The following is a 26,253-nucleotide window of genomic DNA, read 5'->3' on the forward strand; positions in this document are numbered from 1 at the left end:
GCTGAATGTTGCTGGACCCAGCAGGCACTTGGGCAGACCTCTGTGAGAAGCTCTGGAAAAAAGACCCCTTGTTGGAGCCTCCAGGAGCCAGCCTCCTAGTGCAGCCTGGCTTCGGTCCCTACCTCACAACCCTTCCTCTGACCTGAGTTTCTTCTTGGATCTGGTCTTCTACCACCTGAGCATGAGCCCACACCCTGGCCCCTTGGTGCCCCGGTGCTCAGCTTCTGCTTGGCTGAGTCCAGTGTGGTCAGCACTCGAGCTTCCTTCACTGTCCCTCACTCCTTCCCTGTGCCCTCTCCCAGAGAGTTCACTCCCATGAGGTCCTGCAGATTCATCTACTGGTCAAACTGCTGACCTACTATCTACTGCAGGCTTTCTCATCCTCAACCCTGTTGACATTTGTGGTGAGATAATTTCTTTTTGCGGGCATTGAGGAGTGCCCTGTGCATTGCAGTGTGTTGAGCAGCATCCCTGGCCTCTGCCACTAGATACCCATAGCACCTCCTCCGCAATCATGACAATAAAAATGTCTCCAGCCATTGACAAATATCCCCTTGATGCAGGTGGAGAGGGGGAAAACTTGCCCCCAGTTAAGAACCACTGGTTTGGGCCAATCATAACACATTCCCTGGGAATTGGCAAACGACCTCCTTCCCAGGGATGGGGGCTCTGTTAGTCAGGAAGAGGGAAGAGATGGAGTACAGAATTTACTGAATCAAGATCAGAAGTGGACTCAACTCTTATTGTATATTTGGGGAAATTGATGTTCAGAGGGAAAGGGACTCGCCCAAGGTACACAGCCATTTAGAATGAAAGTCAAGATTAGAATCTAGGCCTAACTCTGCCATGCCTCCTGATCTACACAGCCCTCCTGGGAATCTCCCGGAATGCCATGAATATTGATTAACCCCACACCTACTGGGGACTCCCTTGAGGCCACCCTCTGGGATCTGATCTAGTTCCCTCTCTCACGTCTGAGGGTTTTTAGAGATGAAAACCTACTCCATGGGCTAATGACCAATTAATTGTTCTCTTTGGACAGATAACACTTCTCATCTTTTTCTAAAATTGTGTTTGCCTCCCCTGAGGTCAAGCCAATTCTTTCCAACATTCTCTTAACTCCCTCCCAGCCCTCCTCCTGCACACACTGGCCCAGATGGGAGAATGGCTCTGTGATAGGAGGGCCATCGATCTCCTTCCACGGGGCGTCACTGCTCTCCTGGATCCAGCTCCAGGCATCAGGGACGCCGCAGTTGCTCTCACAATGAGGGCATTTAGCTGCACTCTGCTCCCCTGGGGGAACGCTCAGAGGAAACCCGAGGAAGGGCCAAGAGAAAAAGAAGAGAAGCAAAACCCAGCAAAACTGCCCATTCTGAGTGTGCTGCACTTGAAGAAGGAGGCCCAGCCAGCTCCAATTTCAGAGATTTTTAGAAAGTGCCTCTGCTTGGCTTGGTTTCCCCATTGGTGGGCTGTGACCAAGGAAGGATAAAGTGAGAGCCCCATTCAGGCCAAGGCAAGGGTTCAACCTGAGCAGGGCAGGGTGGGAGGCCAGGAGAACAAGGGCTCTGTGTGCTCCTGGGCACAGGACATATGCGCTGGGCTCCCACAGGCTCCAGCCAGGCGCTGGACACAATCAGAAATCCATGATGTGGCCAGAGAAATACAGGGTTGGGCAGGTACTGATGCTGTGTAATTCAGCCCTGAATAGTGCATTTTCAGGGTGAGCCACATTAGGGATGATGACGAACTTCCCCTCTTGGTGGCAGAGCCTGTTCTGGGATAAAGATGAGTCCCAGGAATTAACCAGGGCCATCCCAGAAGCCCGATGGGCCTTGGGGGGCCAGGTGGATGGTATAAGAAGGGCCTGTTGCAGACCATGGTGGAGCTGGGAGCCCATGCCACATCTGGAGGCTCAGCTTACCAGAACCAATCGATGTGCTAGGTTCAGATCCCTAAACTCAGGCAAGTGGTTTAACCTTTGTGCCTTTGTTTCCCCATTTAAAACTGAGTTTCCCCGGGCATGGTGGCTCATGCCTATAATCCCAGCACTTTGGGAGAGAGGCCAAGGTGGGCAGATCACCCGAGGTTGGGAGTTCAAGGCCAGTCTGGCCAACATGGTGAAACCCCATCTCTACTAGAAATACAAAAATTAGCCAGGTGTGGTGGTGCACACCTGTAACCCCAGGTACTTGAGAGGCTGAGGCATGAGAATCGCTTGAAGGTAGAGGTTGCAGTGAGCCGAGATCACACCACTGCACTCCAGCCTGGGTGACAGAGTGAGACTCTGTCTCAAACAAACAAACAACAAAAAACTGATTTAGCATGAGTACTTATCTTGTAGAGTTGTGAGGATTAAAGAAGTTGACACAGAAAGCACTTAGAATGGTGCGGATCATTTTATCTTTCAAGAGCCCTAGAGCCTGGGTTTGTATTTAAAAGCTGCCACTGGCTCAATGTTAGTGATGAATTCAAGTCAAGAAAATAATTAAATAAAACCTGTGCTCTGTGGCTCTCTGTAGCCCACACTCCATGAGCCATCCTGGCAACCTCTGGCGGAGGGTTTTAGACAGACTGAGCCTCCACCACTGTCTCTACCCCTTATTGGTTCCTGACCTTGGAAGTGATGGCACATGCCTGTGCTGCATCTGCATTTTCTGCAATATCAGTGGGGATGCTGGTAAGAGTGAAGGCTTATAACCATAGGGGCAGGATGTGGGAAAATCACAAGTGATGGTGCAGCTTCCCAGAGTTAGCAGTAGTGGGGAGCTGTTATCACCCCCAAGCCTGAGAGACAAAGTGCAGAAACCTAGAAAAATTAGCTCTATGGAGAGGGTCACCTGCAGTGCCATGTTCTTTGCTAGAGGGGCTCAGCCAGCCCTGGTGGCTCCACCGAGGGAGAGGTGATGGGGAAAGAAATGTATGCCCTGAACATCCTTGACCCAGCCTCCAATATCCTGCCAGGGCATCCTGTTTGCCGAACTCTAGTGGAGGTCAGGGAAGCAGAAAGCTCATTGATGTGGTTCCCCCAGGCCACCTCCAGGTAGACAGCAGGGCAGATGAAGGGGGAGAGCATGTCTGGAGGGGCAAATGGAAGACAGCAGACAGATCTGAGAAATGGAGGTGGTGGTGGTTCTGCTTGCCTTAATGCTACTGGAAGGGTTTTCTTAGTCTAGATGAAGTGTGATGCTGAACACATGGTTGTAAAGCATTAAGTTGAAGGTATTCCTGTTGTTACTGGATTAGAGAAAGCAGAGGCACCAGGAGGGAAGTTCAGGGCCCCCTGAGTGTCCTCAGAGTGGGTAGATGGTGTCCTAGAGTTGCGAAGGGTGTATTAGTTTCCAATAGCTGCTGTAACAAATTACCACAAACCCGATGGCTTAAAACAGCACACATTATTCTACTACAGTTCTGAAGGTCAGGAGTACAACATGGGTCTCACCAGGCTAACATCCAGATATTGGCAGGACTGAGTTCCTTCTGAAGGCTCCAGAGGAAAATTGGCTCCTTGCCTTTCCCAGCTTCTAGATGTTACCCACATCCCTCGGCTCATGACCCCTTTTCGTCCTCAAAGCCAGCAATTGTACCCCTCTGGGCTGTGTTTCTGTTGTCATGTCTCCTTCTCTGACTCTGACCCTCCTGCTGCCCTCATAAGGACCCTTGGGATGATGTTGTATCCATGAGATAATCCAGAATAATCTCCCCGTCTCAAGATTCCTAGCTTAATCACATCTGCAAAGTCCCTTTTGCTTGCTTAATGGGTGACATATTCACAGGATATGGGGATTAGGACATGGATATCTTTGGGACAGCATTCTACTTGCCACAAGAGGGTTCCAGGAAGCTTCTCAGAGGAAAGACATCTTCCCACTGTCGTGCACAGGAGTCCAGAATCACCTCCAATAGCATTTCTTTTTCGTACTAATAAAGTCTGCAAACTTCAGCATTTATTAATCTATCTTCAATAACTTTCCCAGAGCTGCATATTTTTCATGAATCCAGATGAACTCATTATTTATTATTGCTTCATTCTAAGCAGTAATACATATGCAATCAAGGTGTGATGGGCACTTATGATTTTTGTAACTATTCCCGTTAAAATAATTACATAGCTATTGACATTTTAAGAAGAGTTTATCTGTGTACCACCTAGAAGTACCACGTGAGACATGGTGAGAACGCCCCAGATCCCAGCCTGCAGCTGCAGGGTAATATTGTGGAAAGAATTCTGAAAGAGGAGTGAGGAGACCTGGGTTTTGGTTCTGGATCTGCTCTGTGACCTCAGCCAAGTCACATTCTTTTGTGGGGCCTCAGTTTCCTCATCTATATAATGGGGACAATTCCTAAGGTTCACTCCAGCTTAGATATGATAAGGTTTTGCTATTAGCATATTAGTATGTTGGAAGTGGAAGAATGGGACACAGGACAGGTAAGTTTTGATATGGATGGAGGAGAGTTGGTGTATGGGAGTACTGTTAAGGGCATGATGGCAGACCCTGTACCCCAGGACCAGAATTACTGTTCTTCCTGATGCACAGCTAGTACCATATGCATACACCAATCATGGCTCTCAGTGGGGAGACAAAATTTTATTCAGCCGCGTGTGTCTTATCAAGCCTAGAATAAGGATCCGATACATTTTCTGGTTGTTGAATGACTGACTGACAGAATAAATGGCAGTATGATTCTTATGATAGTCCCAAGAGGTCAACACTGACTGAAAGGCCCTGCTTACGACTGGAAGACCCCAGGAATCTTGGTGGTGGGTATGTGATCTCTGTGAGTCAGAGAGACCTAGGTTCAAATCCCAGCCCTACCACTTGTGAGTTTTGTGACCTTGGGCAGTTTATATCACTTCTCTGAGCCTCAGTGTTCTTATCCAGATGATGGGGATAAGAATAGCACCTCCTCTGGGCCGGGCGCGGTGGCTCAAGCCTGTAATCCCAGCACTTTGGGAGGCCGAGACGGGCGGATCACGAGGTCAGGAGATCGAGACCATCCTGACTATCACGGTGAAACCCCGTCTCTATTAAAAATACAAAAACTAGCCGGGTGAGGTGGCGGGCGCCTGTAGTCCCAGCTACTCGGGAGGCTGAGGCAGGAGAATGGCGTAAACCCAGGAAGCAGAGCTTGCAGTGAGCTGAGATCCGGCCACTGCACTCCAGTCCGGGCGACAGAGCGAGACTCCGCCTCAAAAAAAAAAAAAAAAAAAAGAATAGTACCTCCTCTGTAGGTCTGTGGTGAGATTTAAATGAGATAATCTATGCAAAGAGCACAGCCCAGTGCCTGGCACATAGCTCCATAAATATTAAGAATGTCAAATACTATTGTTATCATTCTGCCTCCCATATTGTCTGGGAAGATGAAGATGATCTGAAAAGACTCCCGACCTCTCCCAGGCTATTCAAAAGACGTAGAGAACTGTTGGAGACCCCACATAGGAAGTGGCATGTTGAGCTCTTTGAAATATACATCGACACTGCCCAGGCTGTGCCCCCCACACACATACCAACAAGCCATCTGCTGCAGTTCAAATATTGTTCAAATGTAATATTTTGAAAGTGTTTGTCAGATGCTTCCTAAATGCTTGCCAAAACTCTAAAAATCTCACGTGAGCAAAAAATATAATTTTTATTTGGCTTTGCGTTGTGTGAATAGATTGTCAGATGGTGAGAAGATGAAGGCAGTAGATTTGGTTCTTCACAAACAGGAGCGGGAGGAACACGTGCTCTGAAACCAGGCAGGCCCAGGTCCGTGTCCTGGCCCCACCACTTAGCACCAGGCAACCTCAACCCACCATTTAGTACCTCTGAGCTGTTTCCTCCTCTGTACAATGGGTTTAACTCACAGGTTAACAAGTCAGGATAGCTCAGCACATAGTAAGCACCCAATCAATAGTAGCAGTTATAACTGTTTAGCATAAATACCCATGTACTGGCTGGTGCATAGTAGGGTCTTCATAAGTGTTCATTTCCCCATAAGCGGGACCCAGTAGTAGAGGGATGACCTTGGGTTGTTGAGCAGAGCCTTTCTAAGAATGGGTTGAAATCCTACCTCGTCTATATATTTAAGGAGCCAACACATTAAAAAATCTGGTTTGACAGATTGTTGAATTCCGCTAAGGTGGACAGGTGTGGGTTGTGGGTTTCAAGAAATCTATTTAAGCCCACAAATGCAGGTGTACCAGAAATGCCAACTTTCTTGAATCTTTTTAAATTAAGTCAAATTCGACTTGGAGTCTCTACTGAGTTATAGAAAAACTCTAATTTCAGTCATTACTGAGGCTCCTCTGCTCCCAGGATGGCTGAATATCTCCCTGGTCACCACCAAACCCTAACTAGCCATCCAGCATGTTTCCACCAAGTCTAGAAACTCTGCTCTTCTGAGCCAAGCTTGGAGCAACAGGCGAAGCTCTGCCCACATTGGTATTTCTGGCACTATGTGTCTAGATGCTTCCCTCAGGCACTGCCAAGACTTGTTTGGAACCTCTGGCCTGTTCCCGGTCCCAGATAAATCACCTTCTCACCTCCACTCTCCTCCCCAGGACCCCACCCCATAAGCTCATCAATGAGCTTTCAACAGAATTTGCAAACAGGCAGTGGTAAAATTGAATGAGGGCCCCAGATGTTTCTCTGTGGCTTCTTGGTTGTTTGTTTGTTTGCTTTTTGTTTGTCATAATAGACTTTATTTTGGAGGGCAGTGTTCAGTTTACAGAAAAATTGAATAGCAAAGTACAGAGAGTTCCTCCATATACTCTTTCCACTCTGTCCCTCACTCCACTATTATATGACCATCTGGTCTTAGTGAGGGTCATTTGGCACCACTGATGAACCAATATTGATATATTATTTTTACCTAAAGTTCATGGCCTACATTGGAGTTCACTCCGTGTTGCACAGTCTTTGGGTTTTGACAAGTGTGTCATGACATGTGTCCACCATTACAGTGTCATACTGAAGAGTTTCATGGCCCCCAAATCCTCTGGGCCCCACCTATTTCTCTCCTACCCCCAGAGCTGCTGGCCATGACTGATCTTCTTACCCTCCCCACAGTTTTCCCTTTTTTGTATCTTTTTAAATTAATTACTTTAACTTCCAAGATTTAAAAAGTTGAATATTTTCTATGAAAACCCAGATGTCCAAATTCTCTTATGGATATTCCAAGCAACCATGGGCTAGAGCTGAGTGCCAGCTGCTGTCTCCCCCAAGTCCTCTACCCAGAGTTGGGTGAGCTCCTCCATTTGTTTTTCCTCATCATGTTGCGAGCGGCCTCCTCTCCCTTCCTTTGCCCTGGTAGACATTTGTGTTTGTGACTCTAGACTGGCTTCCTGCAAACACTGTCTCCTGCCCTGCAAATATATTCTTGGGGCTGAGGGTCACAACAAAATTGTCCACCTGCTTGAAATGAGAAAGAGAGAAAAATTTGGGGAAATCAAATACAAATGAATTCCTTTGGAAATTATCTCATAACTTGTGGGAGGCTCCTTTGAGGCCACGCAAACACCCAGCCACTACAGGCTGTCTGAGGCTGATACCACGTCAGCCAACATCCTACACTCGGCAGATTCCTTCTGCGTTCTCTGCACAGCCTATACTTACGGAATGTCTGAGGCTGTGAGCCCGAGTGTGGGCTACACATAAAGTCCTTCAGTGGCCATACACCTCTGGGTCAATAATTTATGCTAATGCTGCAATTCACCCTACTGACCTCGCTTCTGGAGCATGTCAGAGAACTGGACACCCAGAGATTAAGTTGCCCCTGGAGAGGCGTGGGTGATAGCAGCCACAAAGGGAGAGAGTAGGAGAGGTTCGAGTTCAGAGCACACCGCTGAGACACAGCCAGCAATGAAGGCCACCCTTTAACTTGGCTGCAAGGTTTCACTCTGAAGAAGAGCCTGGGGCTCTCAGCAGTGAAATACAACCTGGTGTTAGGCTGAGCGTGTTCCCATCCTTTCCCCTATGACAAGTCCCTGGGGGGAGTTCCTTACACACAGGGCCATTGGGCCAGGTAAGGAGTGACCAAAACAGCCCTAGATGCAAGGCCCAATATGTGCCCCTTCTGTGCTGTATGATCTCAGGTAAGTTGCTTTGTCTCTCTGAGTCTCCATTTTCATCTCTAGAAGATAGAGGAGGCAATGATGCTTCTCTCACAGCAGAATAAACAGGGATGTTATATCCCAGGGGACTCCCGGGTCTCCTGTCCCAGCCCTGCATCCCTCCCTGACATCCTGCTGACTGCCCAAGTCATCATACTCAAGTCCTCCCTCTCCCTCGCCCTCCATGCCTACTCAAGCCACAAGTATTACCTGAGCACCCCCTTTGTGCCAGGCACTGGCAGTACAATGGTGAACAAAACAGATGCCTCCCCGCCCTCGTGGAGCCGACATTACCCTCTTTGTGTCTTTAATGCTTGTACCTTCACCTCTGGCTATTCTGATCCAAGCCATCTGTCTCTTGCCTGGATTCTGTAACATCTTGCACACTACAGCCAGAGTTCTTCCTGGAAACACACATCTGATGGTTAAAGACCTTCTGTGGCCCCTAGAATAAAATCAAAGCTCACTGTGCTCCAGCCATCATAGCCTCTTCTGTGTCTCTGAAAGGGACACAACCCTGTCCCACCTCCGGAGATTGCCCTGGCTGTTCTCCACCTGGTTTCCTTTTCTTAATATGACATCATCTTCTCAGGTATCACTCTTGACACCTCTTTCTCCAGCTGGCTTTCCTTAGTCCTTGCTGCTTCCCCATCACAGCCCTGGTGATGATGCTGGTGCTGATAGCCAGTGTGCCTGTCATGCTTTCAGTACACCAGACTCTGTCCTAAGCCTCTTTTGTTATAGTGACACATTTAGTTCTCACAACAGCGCTGTGAGAGAAACTACTCACAGTATGCCCATTCCACAGATGAGAGAACCAAGGCAGAGAGCAAAGTGGCTAAGTTAGGGCTCCATAGTACTACAGTGTTATGCCTCTGGCCACTCAGTCGTGACCCCCATGGAGGGTAAGACTCTGTTTTGTTCATATCTGCATTCCCAGCACACAGAGCCTGGCACATCAATAGATGCTCAATGAACTCTCATAGATTGATGAATGGCCGTCTTGCTGAAACAAATGAGCTAGTGATGTTCTGAAATCCCTACTGCAACTTCTTGGGTTCACCTGAGCATGAGGAATTCTTATTCTTGCTCTTCGACTATGAGTTGGCTCTGCCCAAGGGAGGAATCTCTCTCCTTGCCCCGGAAAGCCCCTGCAGCATCTCTTGCTGGGGAATGCAGGCATGGGAGGATGGTCCTTGCCGTCATTTGTTTTTCTCAGCGTTGGCTTTTCTCCTGTACAATCTGCCCCTGGCAACCAACAGTACAGTTCAGTACTGTTGAGGGTATTTCTGGCTGTGAGGGCTCTTGAGGTTTCCCCATGTGCTGAGACAAAGGGAATTTGCCCAACCAGGGCTCTTCCAGGGGCCTTCGTGGAGATATTAGACACGGTATGATAACATGAGAGCCATGTTACATCATTACAGCTTCATAGTTAATTTAGGAGCTTGTCGGGATGAGGAGTGTGGCTGCTTGGCCTTTAGAGGCTGCCAAGGGTAGCTTCTGAAGGTGAGCTTTTTTCAAGACCCAACGTGAAAATGAACCATTGCTGTGAGTTCTGCAGGTTTGGTTGGTGGGATGGGCTGATTCTAAGGAGTCACTTCAGAGCCTGCAGTCTGAGGTGGACAGAGCTTACTTTAAATCCCACCCTAGTTACTCCGTAGCTATAGGATATGACAAGATAGTATATTGTATTGGTCTGTTCTTGTATTGCTGTAAAGAAATACTTGAGACTGGGTAATTTATAAAGAAAAGAGGTTTAATTGGCTGATAGTTAGGCAGGCTGTAGAGGAATCATGATGCTGGCATTTGCTTGGCTTCTGGGGAGGCCTCAGGAAACTTAGAATCATAGCGGAATGCAAAGAGGAAGCAGGATCATCTTACATGGCCAAAGCAGGAGCAAGAGAGGCTGGCGGGGGAGGTGCCACACACTTAAACAACAACCAGATCTCATGAGAAGTCACTCACTATCACGAGAACAGCACCAAGAGAGAAATCGGCCCCCGTGATCCAATCACCTCTCACCAGGCCCCACCTCCAACACTGGGGATTACAATTGACTATGAGATTTGGGTGGGGACATAGATCCAAACCATGTCAGACATGATATATGATGTGATAGATAATACAACACAATATACTGTATTATATTGTGCTATACTGTGTGGTGCAGCACACCCAGGATTTCTCAGTTGGAGAGGGGTGAAATTGTCAAGAGCACAAACTCAGGAGGCAGGTGCCTGCATTCAAATCCCAGCTCTGCCATTGACAAGCTTTGCAACGTTGGCCTTGTCCCATCACCTCCCTGAGCTTCAGTTTCCTCACCTGTAAAGTGGTAATAATAACAGAAGTCACCTAACTGTATTATTGGGATGACAGATGAAAGCATGTGTTTGGAGGCTGGCAGGTGTGTGGTAGAGAGAATGAAATGTGGGAAGGTGCAACCTGATGTTTAAATCTTGGTGTTGCCACCACACACATTGTATATGTGGCTTTAGGGGAGTTTTTCAGCTCTCTGAACCTCCCTTTCTTCATCTGTAAAATAGAAATATTGATTCCAATCTACCTTGCAGAGCTGTTATAAGAAAATATCATAATGCATATAGGGTCCATAAAGGGTTGAATTGTATTCCTCCCTCCAAATTCATATGTTTAAGTTCTAACCCCCAGGACTTCAGAATGTGACTTGATTTGGATACAGGGTCATTGCGGATGGAATTAGTTAAATTAGGATGAAGTCATAGTGGAGTAGAGTGGGCCCCTAATCCAATGTGACTGGTGTTCTTAGAAAAAGGGAAAATTTGCACACAGACTTGAACACAGGAGAAAGGACATGGGAACAGGAAGGCAGAGATCAGGGTGGTATTTCTGTGAGCCAAGGAATGCCAAAGATTGCTGGCAAACCACCAGGAGCTTCAAGAGAGGCCTGGAACAGATTCTCTCACAGCCCCCAGAGGGAACTAATCCGGCCAACACCTTGACTTCTGACTGCCAGCCTCCAGAACCAGGAGAGAATAAATTTCTGTTGTTTAAGCCACTTGGTTTGTGGTACTCTGTTGGCAGCCCGGCTTAGCACAGAGCCCAGCAGAAAGAGAGTGCTCACTGCATAGTTCTTGTTCTGTCATTCCTATGACCAGCACGTTCAGTCCTGTGATGCCTGGGAAGCTTGTGGTGGGTCCAGAATGGGTCAGAACCCAGCACACAGCTGGGCTGTGTGATGTGGGTGAGTTGCTTTCCCACTCTGGGCCATCAATGCCCTTATCTGTAAAACAAAAACTCCACCTGATCAGAATAATGAATGAGACCCCTTGCATGCAGGTTTTACCATGGCTTCACTGTGCACTGTCATCTCAAGCCCTCACCATGGCCCATGCATCACCATCCTCCCCACTTTACAGATGGGGACAATGAGGCTCACAGAGGGAAGAAGTCACTTGCCCAACGTTGCACAGAAGCCAAGTGGCAGAGATGGGGTAAGATGGTAGACCGTCCATGCTAAGGCCTGCCCTTGGCCATAGATTACTGGTGAGGGTGGAAAGGAAGGACGGCAGAGGGACCGGTGACCTCAGATTCTCTTCCAAGCCTGAAGACATTGGCCACATTCTTCTCATTTCCTCCTCTGGGCTTCTTCAGAATCTTCCTTGCAGGCTCACATCTCTCCAGAAGCTCTTGGAATCCTGCCTGTTCAGAGGGAGGGGTCACCAAGCTCCCTTCAGACTCACGGGTGGAATAATCAAGCACATATGCCTTGGAAAATGGGCTGGGGGATCCCCAGCCCCTCAACCCATTTCACACTCAGATGCAAGCAACACCCTCAGTCCCCAGGGCTCCCAGAGCTTTCTCATTCCATTTGTATCAATGTGCCCCACACATGTATGAGCCAAGTTCTACTTTTGGGGGAAAGAAAAAAATCTATTTCTTTCTGCATCTTGGCATCTGTTTTTCCCAAAGTGCCAAGGAAATTCCATCTCTGATAAATGACAGGCAGCCACCAGAAAAGCTCGGATGTTTATTCCCTGCTGGGGAGAGGAACGGGGCTCGGACCCTCTTCTCAGCATCCTGGAGAATGCATTTCCTCCATTTTCTGGAGGGGCTGGGAGTAAGGCCTTCTCTTTTCTCTCTCCAAACGACCTCTGCTCAGACCTGGAGGCCCTTCCAGAACAGTTTCTGATGGATTCTGGAGTCCGACAGACCTGGGTAGCAAAGTACCCTGGACTTGGTAAATGGCTGTTTCCATCAATATCATTCATTCTTAAGATATCACTGCATGCACAGGCTGTCTGCTGAGCCTGTACCTTGTGCCGGTCTCTCTAACTGCCTTAAACATCACTTCACTTACTTCCGCAAAAAACCCAGAGGAAGTAGAGTGATACCTCATTGTATAGGCAGGAAAACTGGGGCTTCAAGAGAGGCTGAATCGTGTTCCTATGGACATGAAGCTAATAAGTGGTAGGTCATCAGCTAAGTGATACCACTAATAAGTAGTATTTGAATCCAGATGGGTCTGATCTGATTCCCAAGTCTGAGCTCATAAAAAGTCTAGACCATCCTCCTGGCTAACACGGTGAAACCCTGTCTCTACTAAAAGTACAAAAAATTAGCCGGGTGTGGTGGCAGGCGCCTGTGGTCCCAGCTACTCTGGAGGTGGAGGCATGAGAATGGCATTAACCCAGGAAGCGGAGCTTGCAGTGAGCCAAGATCGCGTCACTGCACTCCAGCCTGAGCGACAGAGCGAGACTTCATCTCAAAAAAAAAAGAAGAAAAAAAAAAAGAAAAAGTCTATATGTTCTTGTTTTCATAGCATATAATACTTTATTGTCAAAAATTGATAAAATAGTTATAATTAATATCATTGTAACTATATTGATCTATAGCTATGGCAATTACAGAGGAAAACTGCAGATAGCTGAATCCTTTTACATGACAGAACTAACAATATAACTGCTATGCCTCATCATTCATTCAGGTCTCTGGCTCTTTGCCTACTTTGTAACAAATACACCAGAAACCTCACCTATCCATATTTCCCTTTTACTGTATGATGTCCATATTTGCATATTTGAATTTTCTGTTCCTCTCTTAACTTTTTCTGCTCAAAACTTTATAATTGTACTGGCAGTAATCGCCTTTCTTCTTCTATCTGTATTTTGCAGAGTATTGAGGCAATATATCAACAGAAAAAGAAAAATGAGGTTGTTAAAATGGATGGAGACTGCAGGGCAAGATACCAAATGGAAGACAGCGGTTCATAGAAAGTGATCCAGAAATCTGCCTAGGGGTCCCCTACATTTTTTGTTCAGATACTAACTGTGCGTGAACAGGGGGAGTTAAAATGAGATCTGGCAAAAGATAACTAGTAAGGGGTCTACGAGCTGAACAAAGATCCCGGTGTTGGGAGATATAAGATTCCCAATGACTCAGAGTAGAGAGAACACACTGAACAACCCAGGTGTTTAAGTGAGTCCTCAGAATGGTTACATGTTAGTAACAAGGCAGTCTTAGAACTGAAAGTGCACTCTAGAAAACAACTGAAAACAAGCCTCCAAAGGATCCAGCTCATCTGCCAGGACAAAACTGCCTTTCAGAACTAAATCAAACATTCCTGTTATCTTGAAAGGATAGTAGACTCCTTACAATATATCCATGATACCAGAAAACAGTTAAAAATTATTAGGTATGAGAAGAAATAGTAAAATGTGAGCCTGTAGCAGGCAAAGGCATTAAAACATTTGTTAAAATTTATTTAAAATATAAAGAAAAAGATGAACATAAGTGAAAAGATGAGGAATCTAAATTGAGTCATGAAAAGTATTAAAATGAACCAAATGCAGATTCTAGAACAAAAAATACAATAAGTGAAATAAAAACTTCACTGGGTATGCCTAACAGGAGATTGACAGTGCAGAAGAAAAGATCACAATAGTGATTGTGCAGCATAGTGGTAATTACTCAAATTGAAACTCAGTGAGAAAAAGGAGCTAAAATAACGAGTAGAGCCTCAATAACCCGTGGGACAATGACAAGCAGTATAACACATATATAAATGAGAGGAAAGGGAAAGTGGGGCAGAAAATATTTGAAATATACTGCATTTGGAATAGAAGTTGCAATAAAAGTCACTTGCCAGCTTCTCTTTTGTATCCCTTCCCTCCCAGAATGTAATCACTCCTTCCCTCTAGTAAAAAGCTTTCTTTCTAGTTATTTTGGGTTAAAAAGGAACCAGACAATGGGGTAGATTTTTGCTCTCTTTCCCTTTTTCACTTGTTTCTTATGACCTAGGTCCTCACCTCTGGTTCATTTGATAATCCTTACTTGATTTCTGTTTTAATTCATTTAAGACTAACATTTGGAATAGCAACTGCAATTGCACTCACTGTCTGATTAAACTGAAAATAATCCATAATCTGCTGCCATTCTCTGAAACTCATCTGTCTCTTGCACTACTTAAACTGCAATATTTAATGGCGATGTAATAGGAATCCTCACTCGAGAGTCAAGTCTCTCATGGTGGCATTAATCTCTGTGTTATCCCTAGGTACATAGAATAGAACCTGGTTTAAGGTTTTGGGAATGACTAGGAGTTTCAGGTGCTTCCCCTTGGTCTTGCCTGACATAATAGCCTTTAATCTATCAGCCAGAGAACCAATATGAGGATTCTGCCAATTGCTGAAAATTATCTGTTTCAACTACACACTCAGGAATTCAGTATGAAGTCATGAAATGAGTCTTAGAACTCAATGAGCTTACTATGATGTGAGCTCAAATCAAAAGCCCATCATTAAATAATGCTCAGAAGTACTGCCCTGTGGCCGGGCGCCGTGGTTCACACTTGTAATCCCCGCACTTTGGGAGGCCGAGGTGGGCGGATCACGAGGTGGTCAGGAGATCGAGACCATCCTGGCTAACACGGTGAAACCCCGTCTCTACTAAAAATACAAAAAAAATTACGGGCGTGTAGTCCCAGCTACTCAGGAGGCTGAGGCAGGAGAATGGCATGAACCCAGGAAGCGGAGCTTGCAGTGAGCCAAGATCGCGTCACTGCACTCCAGCCTGAGCGACAGAGCGAGACTTCATCTCAAAAAAAAAAGAAGAAAAAAAAAAAGAAAAAGTCTATACCATCCTTCTTTCTAAGTATGGTGGGTTGAATAATCCTCCTCTGCCCTACCAAAGCTGTCCACGTTCAAATGCCTGGAACCTGCAAATATGGTACATTAAGCATAGTAAGAGGTACTTGGCAGATGTGAGTGAGTTAAGGATCTTAAGATGGGATATTATCCTGGATTCTCCAAATGGGTCCCCTGTCATTGCAAGGATCTTCATAAAAGGGAGGCAGGGAGGGCCTGAGTCAGTAGCAGGAGATGCGATGATAGAAGAAGAGGTTGGAGTGATGGAATGCAGGCAGGAAAGGGAGGGGCCAGGAGCCAAGGCATGCAAGCAGCTTCTAGAAGCTGGAAAAGCAAGGAAGCAGATTCTTCCTGAAGCCTCCAGCAGGAACCAGCCCTGCAGACTTCTTGATTTTACACTTCTGATTTTCAGAACTGAATAGAATGAACTTACTTTTTTTTTTAAGCTAGTAAGTTTGTGGTCATATGTTACTGCAGCCATAGGAAACTAATATACTAAGCATGGACAAAAAAAAAAAAAAGGAAAGATACTAAAAGAGTAAGTGAATGCCTGGAAAGGTGAATGAATCAATGACACATAGTGGCATCAATGATTGCTTGCCTTTGACATCCCAGTGGGTCACTGTCTTCTCTACATCCCAGGACCCATGACAGAGTGGTTGGCATTACCACTAGACCTGTAGCCCTTCACTTATTTATACTGTTGTTTAATCTTAAATCTTTTTTTTGCAGAGATGGGGACGTTTGTAAACTTCCTACAATGGTATACCTTACATACTGTCAAGTACAAAATCAATAAATTTTTACAAACTTACAGAGCCATGGAACCATTGCCAAGGTCAAGATACAGGCCATTCTTATCACTCCAGAAAGTTTCTTTGCATTGCTTCCTAATTGATACCCCTGTCACCAGAGATTAATTTGCCTGTCCTTGAACTTCAGATGAATGGGATCTTGCTCTGTCTTTTCTTTTGTGCCTGGCTTCCTTTGCTCAATGTTATATCCGTGAGATTTATTCACGTTGTCGCATATATCAGCAGTTTCTTTCTTGTTCATTCGATTTTAATCCTTTCTCCTTTTGAAGGACACATGGCTGATTTTCTCCAGTTTGGGATCCTAATGAACAGAGGTGCTAGTGACATTCTAGTACAAATCTTGTGGGAGATTTAAGCACTCATTTCTTGTAGGTGTATACCCAGGAGTGGAATTGCAGGGTCCTAGGTAGGTGAATGTTGCGCTTCAGTGGACAACACCAGTCCTCCAGCCTGAATCTAACTTGAGGAATGGCATCCTTGCCCGCAACAGCTTTCTCTCCAACAGATCTGCCCGCGTCTCCACATTGTGTGGGTTACAATGCTTAGGAGACAAGGAGGCCCAATAACTCCTCACATCCCAGTCCAGGAACGCCTCATCTGACCTGGTGGGTTTGAGAGACGTGATGTAGGAGAAGGTGGGGACAAAGGGGGTACCCAGTCTACTTTTCATGTGGGCTCATTTGCTAACCAACAAATGGACTTGTTGCCCAATGCACATAAAAGCCAACAACTATGGCACTGGTTTTTGAGAAAAGAAATACTTTATTGTAAACCTGGCTGGCAAGGAGACAGAAGTCAGGCTCCCCAATTTGGGATCTGGAGCAAATTTTAAGGGATCAGAGGGCAAGGGAAAAGATTTAGGAGTGGTGGGTTGGCAGGGTCTGATTAAAGGGCTTTGAATTTGACCATTTACAGTAAAGTATGTTGAGGCAGATTTTAACCCTGGATCTTCTGGGCCAGTAGACCCCTCACTTCTGAAAGAGTTCCAGAGTTCAGGTCCTGGCCATGTCCCAGTCTTCTTGGTTCCGAGGGGAGGAATCATGGTTCCAGGTGCTGTTAAAGGTCAAAGATTTTTCTATTGTGCATACCCAGGCTCTGTTACCCCAAAGAGGAGTCTACTTTTTTTTTTTTTTTTTTTGGTACAGACAGGATCTTGCTATGTTTCCCAGGCTGGTCTTGAACTTCTGGTCCAAGTGACCCTCTCATCTTGGCTTCCCAAAGAGCTGGGATTATAGGCATGAGCCACTGCACCAACCCTACTCAGCATTTTGTCTTCAACAGAGCAAGCCCAGTGTGGGCTGGTGCCAAGGTTACATGTTTTTTCTATGTGGGACCCTCCCATTTGCTGAGTTGACGAGGCAGAAGTTTGGAGTTTAGTTGAGTGTGAGGTGGAGACATCTCCCAAACTTAAATCATCAGCACACCAGCCTCGCAATTTTTCCCACATTTGCCATTTTTCTTGGAATTGATTTACTTTTTTACTAAAAATTGTTTATTTAGGAAGTTAACTTACCTGCAAATATGAAATCAATATGACTTTCCCTAAATAGAGGTTAATCACTACAAACACTCCAAACCAAGACAAGATAGATCAGTTCTAGCCAGGCACCATTACCTGCCTGGGATTTTACACCTGCGGCCTCTCTCTGTTGTAAAGGCAGATTAGCAAGCATTTGAGAGGTGTTGAAGCTCTATTAGCACCAAACTGAGATTTTTTTATTGATGTCATCAGAGATATTGAAAGAAAATTAAAAGTGAATACTTCTCTCACTTTATGATAGAATGGTATTTAACACTGGAACTTTCCTTATGCTTAGATGGCTTCTACACTTTGAGAAACACTGATGTATTGAAAAGCCTCCTGGTTGAGAGTCAGATCTTTGTCCAAATGCTTTGCTAGCTCTGTAATATTGGATCAGTGACTTCAACTCTCTGAGCCTTAACTCCTTCATTTGTGCAGTGGGATGATCATAGCACCTGCCTCAGAGTCCTGTGAGTGTGAATGTAGACCTCAGTAAATGACTCTGCTCTTGGTAGTTTTGTGATGGGGTCATCTAATGAATCTTATGTCTAAAGATTGATGCCAGCAGTGGGAATGGACATCCCAGACATTTCTACATTGAGATTCTTAGGGTGTCTGCTCCTAAGCAAAATCCTGTGTTGACTTCAGCAAAGTTCTTTGACATTTTGGGGGAATGTTTATTGCCCTTGGGATTCTGCCAAGGTTAAATGGAGAACGTGGTCCCGGTGAAATTCACACACTTTGTCATTGGCTCACGGGCACAGATACTACATCTGATCCACCAGAGAGTAAGCAGGATCTCTTCCATGCATCTGGTCTTACGGAGGTGGTGATGTGTTGGGGCAGGAGATTCCCTGTCAGACCTACCTATGTCCCAGCCCAGTTTCACTGTCTATTTGCTGCAGTTTTTTGGGTTTTTTTCTTTTTCCTTTTCTTTTTCTTTTTCTTTTCCTTTTTTTTTTTTTTTAAGACAGAGTCTTGCTTTGTTGACCAGGCTGGAGTGCAGTTGCATGATCTTGGCTCACTGCAGGCTCCGCCTCCTGGGTCCAAGTGATTCTCCTGCCTCAGCCTCCACAGTAGCTGGGACTACAGGTGCCCACCACCACGCCCAGCTAATTTTTGTATTTTTAGTAGAGGCTGGGTTTCACCATGTTGACCAGGCTTGTCTCAAACTCCTGACCTCAAATGATCCACCCACCTCGGCCTCCCAAAGTGCTGGGATTATAGGCATGAGCCACTGCGGCCGGACTCTTTGCTGTGTGCTTTAGGGGATGTCACTTCTCCTCTCTGGGTTTCAGTTTGTTCATCTTGTAAATGGGGATATTTGAACCTTACATGGTGATATGAATGATAAGATGAGATGAAGCACAAAATACAATAACCAAGTATTTAATAGACAAAAATCATTACTATAATTGTTCTTTCTTGAGGAAGCCATAGGCTGCATTTAAATGTTCTGCAGAGCTGACTCTGCCTCTTGGACTCATGATCATCCTAAATCTTTGTTTCAGAAAGACCCTCCCCCGCACCACTCCAACTCCTCAATTTTCATTCTATTCCAGATGTTTGCTGGTGTGTTCTCCACTGCCCAAAACCAGGTGGTCATTCTGCAACAGTTACAACTTGAGGAAGACATTTTTTGTGTGCTTAAAATGACCAAAACACAACTCAAGTGGACTTTCTAAAAAGAGAATAATTTATTTTGGCTCACAGACATCAAAATTCGCAAGGGATCACTTCAGGTATGGCTTGATCCAGGCTCAAACAAAGCTCATGAGATCTTAGTTTCTCTGCATCTCTACCTTCCCCTAGGCTTCAGCTGCCCTGATAGTAGCAAGATAGTGCCAGGAGGCCAAACTCACTTCTCCCAGATGCCCAAATCCACAAGAATCTGGAATCTTTCTCTCCCAGCCAAAGGCTTATTGTTTCTGATTAAAATACCTGCTTGTTTCTGAACCAATCACTGTGGTGGGAGAGGGATATGGGCCAAGTTGATTGGCTTAGGCTAGGCAGGACCTATTTTTGGAGGTGAGTCTAGGATCAACCCCATGCAAACCCCACTGTTGGATGAAATGTGGATTCTGGAGAGCATCAATGCTAGAAGAGGGTGAGGGGTAAAATGATCCTGGGGTGCAATCAACTGATGTCCCATCGTTTGATTCAAATAAATAACAAATTTTCCATTAGAAACTCAGCAATGCAGCAGGATTGAAGGAGGCTTTCTCTCTCTCTCTCTTTCTGTCTCAACTCATTCTCAGTGCCCTGTTGCCTGAAAATAACAAGGTTGAAGTCAGAGTGATGAATGGGGGCAACATTGACTCGGCACTGATTTTGCCTGGAAGCTGTAGCTATTTTGGGCTCCTGCTGAGCCCTGGTTTAGCTTAGCTGGTTAGACGGCAGGGCTCATGAGGTCAAGGGTATGAAGAAGTAGTAGAAACACGGGATTGGAGGCAGAAGTCCTGGATCCTGATCATGCTCTGCCACTTTTCAGCCAGAAACCTTGAGCAAGTCACATATCTTCCCTGGATCACCATCTCCATGTCTCCCTCAAATGCCCTTTTATCCTGCCCCATCTCCTCCATTAGGTCACCCCTACACATCTCTTATCCCAAGACTGACTTCCCATCCCAAGACTGTGTGGGATGTCCCTCCGTGTGCCTATACAGCCTTAGACTTCTGAGTTCAAATCCTAGTTATCCCACTTATTTACTGAATGACTCTGGACAAGTTTATCAATCTCACTGTGTCTCAGTTTCCTTGTTTGTCAAATGGGGATACTGTGACTAGTACCTATCTCATGGGGAGATCTCATGGGCAGTGGGCCAGTGAACAAAATATCATCTGTATTTACAGCCGCTCCTCATTGCTCACATAACTGCCTGAACTCTGCCTCCTGTCAGATCAGTGGTGGCATTAGATTCTCATAGGAGCACAAACCCCACTGTGAACTGTAAATGCAAGACATCTAGGTTGCACACGCCTTATGAGAATCTAATGCCTGATGATCTGTCACTGTCTTCCATCACCTCCAGATGGGTCCGTATAGTCGCAGGAAAACAAGTTTGGGGCTCCCACTGATTCTGCATTGTGGTGAATTGTATGATTATTTCATTGTATGTAACAATGTAATAATAATAGAAATAAGGTGCACAATACACATAATGCACGTGAATCATCCAGAAACCATCCCCCACCACCACCACCGGGTCCGTGGAAAAATAGTCTTCAGTGAAACCAGTCCCTGGTGCCAGAAAGGTTGGGGGCCACTGTTCTAGGGTATTCCCCTAGCTCTGCTGAGAGCACAGAATTGCAAACTTTGGCTGTCCATGGGCCTCAACAGAAACATCAAGTTTGAAAGGTCAGTGTGAGCTGGTAGGAGGCTTCATCTGTGACTGATTTGAGTGGTGCCAAATTCACTCCCCTTCTTGAAATCCCACTCTTGGCTCTCTCTGTTTCCTGCCCACCCAGAGCTTGGAGTTTAGGAAGATTCTGACATGCAAACATCTGCATAAAAATCCACAGTCACCGGCTTTAACGATCTCATTAGACTGGCAGCATGTAGGGGAACAGGGCACAAGATAATTTTCCAGGGTCATGGATGGAGGAATGAAGAAGTCAGAGAGAGGCTACCTCCCTGGGTGAGAGGAAAGGTAGCCAAAGAGCACACTGTTGGTTTTGCCCAGAGCTTGACTGGCAGTGACTCTGTAAATTTGGTTGGCAGTGTTGATATAACACCCCAAACAAGGTCCTTGCTCTTTGAGCAGCACATTAAAGACCCAAGGGAGGTTATTTTACTTGGCAGCTTCCCCACAGGGTGGCCAAGAAGCTGAAGGCAGAGGCTGTGCTCCCAAAGCCTTCTTGTACTGGAAAGGGGAGAATAAGCCCCGCAGAACCTGTGGCAGGTAGCTTGCTTTTCTCTCCCCAAAGGCATTCTCAAAGCTGTATGCTGGCAGTGTTCTCTAGCCAAAGAAAATGTCCTGGATATATGTGTGTGAGCTTGTATGTGTGTCTTCCAAACAAGAACCACCTTTCAGCCTTACCTTTATTTTTTTTTCTGTTATGGGTTAGTTTTAGCACAATTTACTGCTTAGCTAAGTTAGGAAAGTCACTTAATGCAGGTCCAGCACTATGCTGTGTACTCCCTACACACAGAGAGAGAAACAGGAATATAAGTGATCATGATGACGTTGATGACGGTGATGACAAAGACAGTGACAAGACAACGATGATGATGGTGATGATGTAAATATTAATGCTAATGATGATGGCAGGGATGATGATATTGACAATAATGATGACGATGATGATAATGAGACCAAAAATCTATTGCCTGTTACTCTTCTAAGTGTTTTAATTTAATTTACTAATTTATCTAAGTCCCACAGTCACCCTCTGAGAAAGGATCTATGATCATTGAATCCATCACTTGCTAGTTGTGTGCTGCTGGGCAACTTATTTCACCTCTCAGAGACTCAGTGACCCTATCTATACAATGGAAATAAAAATAGCAGTTCTGGGTAACACGCTTAGTCAATGTCTGACATGATGCCAGTGTTCAAGAGATAAAAGTGATTCTTATGGAGCCCCACTTGATCCTCCTGTCAACTCTGTGAAGGACGAAGTATTCTTCCGACCCTGATTTTACAGAATGGTAGCAAGTTCTCCCAGCTAGGAATGGCTGAGCTGGGACTCAAAGCAAGTCACGGGATTTTGGTCCTGTGGGCTTTTGCAGAAGCTGTTTTAGGCATCCCTGCAGGGCTAGTTCTGATCCACAGAGGTCCCTGGGCTAAGGCTGGGCTCAAAGGTCCACATGAGACCAGGCCGGCTTCAGAGCAAACAAAGCCCTCAGCCAGGGTAAGGTTGTGCTAAGGTGGGAGAGGCTGGGGCTTTTGTGCCCATGAAATGAATCACTGGGTACCTGGACTAGTCTGGGTGACAGAGACATAAGTCACTGAAATCTCTTACCTCCCGCCCAGGAAGGTCGGTGGTGCATCTTCATTTGGAGCCAAAAGAACCTAGTCTTCCAGCTCTGCAAATGCACAGACATCCATATCGCTGGAACTACGCCATTTATTATGGTGGCCACTGGCCACGTATGGCTGTTGAAATATGGCAAGACTGCAGTAAGGTGTGCTGGACATGGAAATACACATCAGATTTTTAAATCTCTATATGAATAAAAGAAGTGAAATATCTCGTTAATAATGCTTCACACTTACGTTGAAATGACATTTTAGATCTAATAGATTAAATATATTATCAAAATTAATTTCACCTGTTCCTTCTTCGTTTTTTCCGCATAACTTCTAGAAGATTTTAGGTTATATATATGGCTCATATTGTACTTCTCTGCTCTATAGTTTATGGTCTACTGAGGTGATTAAACAGCTGGATTAACAGTTTCCATCCTGGAGTCAAACAGACTGAATTCAAATCCCTGTTTCACCTCTAACCAGCTGTGTGAACTTAGGCAAGTTACTTCTCTTCTCTGGGCTTCAGTGTACCTGCTTGTAAAATAAAGGTAAATATTTGGGAAGAATTTTGTCAAACTGTATGATTTTAAATAAGAATTCTTTTTATTCTTAAACAAAAAAGAAATACTATCAGAAACACTGACAAATATTATTGACAAGGAATTCTACTTGTCTTGAGAAAGAATAGGCTTTGCATTCAGTCCGTTCAAATCCAGCCAAAAGCACAGAGCTGCACCATTGTTGAGAGTTAATATATCATTTCTAGGGTTTTTGGAAATCCTGAGGGCTCCCTTGGACCCTAGAGGGCTGTCAGAGACCTCTAAGAAGCTGGGACTATGGGAGAGGAAGGAGGACCATGATCTCTTTCAATATTCACACCTTACAGACAGGGGAATGGATGACCAGAGAGGTTAGGTAACTTGTTCAAGGTCACACAGCAAGTAGGTGGCAGACTAGGTCCTGCCAGGGTCTGTGCTCATGATCACTTGCTATACTTTGTCATCACACCCAATTATCACAAAAGTTCTATTTTTAGCCCTATTTAAAGATGAAGAAACAGGATCAGAGAGGTTAAGGCACTTGTCTGTGATTACACAGCAGCAGGTGGCATTCAGTGCCAGATATACTGGGCTAAAGAGTGTCCCCCAAAATTCCATGTCCATCTGGAACCTCAGAATTGGATCTTATTTGGAAATAGAGTCTTTGCAGCTGTAACTAGTTAAGTTGAGGACGTACTGGATTCAAGTGGGCCCTAAATTCAGTGACTAGTGTGCTTATTAAAGAAAACAGAGACATGCAGACACACAGAAAGAATGCCACATGAAGACAGAGAAAAAGATTGGGGTTACACCTCTACAAGCCAGCAAATGCCAAAGATCGCCAGCAACTGCTAGAAGCTGGAAGAGGGGCACGGAACAGATTTTTCCTCAGAGCCTCCCGAGAGGACCAACCATGCCACTATCTTGATTTTGGACTTCTGTCCCACAGAGCTGTAAGAGAATAAAGTTTGATGCTTTAAGCCATCCAGTTTGCAGTAATTTGTTACAGCAGCTTTAGGAAGCTAACACACCAGGTGCTATGGTGTGAAAGTTTGTGTCCCCCCGGATTCACAAGCTAATGCCCTAATCTTCAATGGGAAGTGTTTAGGTCATGAATGAAATTAGAGATCTTGCAAGAAGAGACAGGAGATAGCTTGCTTCTCTCTTTCTCTCTCTCTCTCTCTCTGTCTCTCTCTCTCTCGCTCGCTTTCTCTCTCTCTCTCGCTGCCATGGAAAGACACAGTGAGAAGACCAGGAATCGGGTCCTCCACAGACACTGGATCTGCTGGCGCCTTGATCTTGGACTGCCCAGACTCCAGAGCTATGAAAAATATATGTGTGTTGTTTAAGCCCCCAGCCTAGAGGGCTAAGACACAAGACATGGCACCCTTGCTGCTGCTTCACTGTCAAAGCCCCAGCTCATCCCAGGGCGCTGTTGAGATGTCCCCCTCCCATCCTCAGCCCAGACCCTCCCACCAGCCACCAGCCTGAGCAGCTGTGGAGCCTCAGAGTGGCCCCACTGGCTCTGGGCTGTGAGAAAGGCCTTCTGCTCCAGGCATGGTGAGTTCTTGCAAATTACTGTTTTCAGTTGAAAAGAGGCTCCAGAGGGCTCTTCAGCTGCTCAGCAGGAGACATGAAGACTCTTGAATTAACTCAGAGAATCAGAAGCTTCCATGGCTGATGGCCAGGAGGCCCCCCACCCTCCCTTGCCTTCATCCTATCCCTTGGTCAGGCCTGGGAGGAGAAGTAGTGCTTCTCAGGGGTTCCCACAAGACCAGCCTTGGTGGAGGCCAGATCCAAGTCACCTGTGAACTGATTGCCAGGTGAATGCTGGGATCAGGGGATGCTGAATGAGGCTCTGCTGTTTCCAGGGGGTCAACATCCTTCTTACTCCTATGGTGAAGGGGCCTGAGTGTGCTTCCTGTCCAGCCAGGAGTCCTGTCACTGGTCTGCACACACAGTGGGCCTTTATTTGATCCAATCAGAAGTCAGGAAGCCATTGAGGGAGAGCTGATTCCTGGCTCAGTCTGTGTGTGTGTGTGTGTGTGTGTGTGTGTGTGTCAGGGACTATCGGGAGTTTGAACACCCTTGCCCTACCAGGTAATCTGGCATAAACTCACCTCTCTCTCCACCTTAGTTTGGGCCATTCTCCCCAAAGCCTGCTGTGCATTCATCCAACCACCAACCAAGGAGCAAGCATCTTGCTCCTTGAACGTGGAGTGTTTGCCAGGCCGCATTATGCACGTGACAGCGTTATCTCACGTGATCTTTACAAATCCCTGTGCTGAATTATGATCACTGTCCCCACTTGACAGATGACAAAACTGAGGCCCAGTCATTTGCCCAAGTTCCCAGAGCTGACAAGTGGCTGAGCAGGATTTGGATGTTAGTCTGTCTTGCATCAAAGTCCACAGTCCTTCCCGTAGTAATCTGGGCAGCTTCTCCACTTTCCACCCACATTCCCTCCCAACGTGTGTAGGCATCTTGCCCTTAAAAAATATTCAAGGCTGAAGCTGCCTTACTTAGAGTGTTATAATTAAGAAACTGGGCTCTGGTGTCAGACATTTCCAGGCTTAAATCCCAGCTCTACCACCTGCCAGCAGAGTGCCTCAGTTTCCTCACCTGTAAAATAGAGACAATCATGGATTTTGATTCGGGGGCTCCTGTGGAGATTTGGTGAGGGAACATGGGAACAGCCTGGCACTTAGTACGTGAGTCCCCACATGGTGGCCAGAGTCTGATGTGATTGCTGGACAGTGTCCTCAAAACAAAGGAAGCTAATGAACATTGGGTCATTCTTATTGCCAGTGTTTGCTCTTCCCACAAAATGTCTTTGAACTCCTAATTTTTAATTTTTTTTTCATTTTTTAGAGATAGGGTCTTGCTCTGTTGCCCAGGCTTGAGTGCAGTGGCACAAGCATAGCTCACTGCAGCCTTCTGCCTCAAAGGATCCTTCTGCCTCAGCCTTATGAGTAGCTAGGACTATAGGTGCATGCCACTGCACCTGACTAACTTTAAAACATGTGGGGTTTTTTTGCAGAGATAGGGTCTTGCTTTGTTGCCCAGGTTTGGCCTAGAACTCTGGGCTTCAAGCAATCCTGACTCGGCCTCCCTAAAGGCTCAGATTATAGGTGTGAACCACCATGCCCCGCCTCCTTGAGCTTCTAAAATGAAATGTGTCAGTCACTGTG

The 26,253-nt window shown here is 45.9% G+C and overlaps 1 protein-coding gene across 3 annotated transcripts in view; it reads left to right on the forward strand.

The window, feature by feature from the left end:
• Positions 1-26,253, forward strand: part of WSCD2 (WSC domain containing 2) — a 128,653-nt gene that overhangs the window by 21,908 nt on the left and 80,492 nt on the right. For 2 of the 3 annotated variants that reach the window (XM_011935693.1, XM_011935708.1), the window contains exon 2: positions 19,113-19,292. The exons of the other annotated variant lie outside the window; for it this stretch is intronic. The gene's annotated coding sequence lies outside the window, so the exon portion shown is untranslated. The remainder of the gene's footprint in view (positions 1-19,112; positions 19,293-26,253) is intronic. 3 annotated transcript variants of the gene reach the window in all.

Source organism: Colobus angolensis, unplaced genomic scaffold, assembly GCF_000951035.1.
Source record: "Colobus angolensis palliatus isolate OR3802 unplaced genomic scaffold, Cang.pa_1.0 Scaffold10, whole genome shotgun sequence".
Classification (NCBI taxonomy): Eukaryota; Metazoa; Chordata; class Mammalia; order Primates; family Cercopithecidae; genus Colobus; species Colobus angolensis.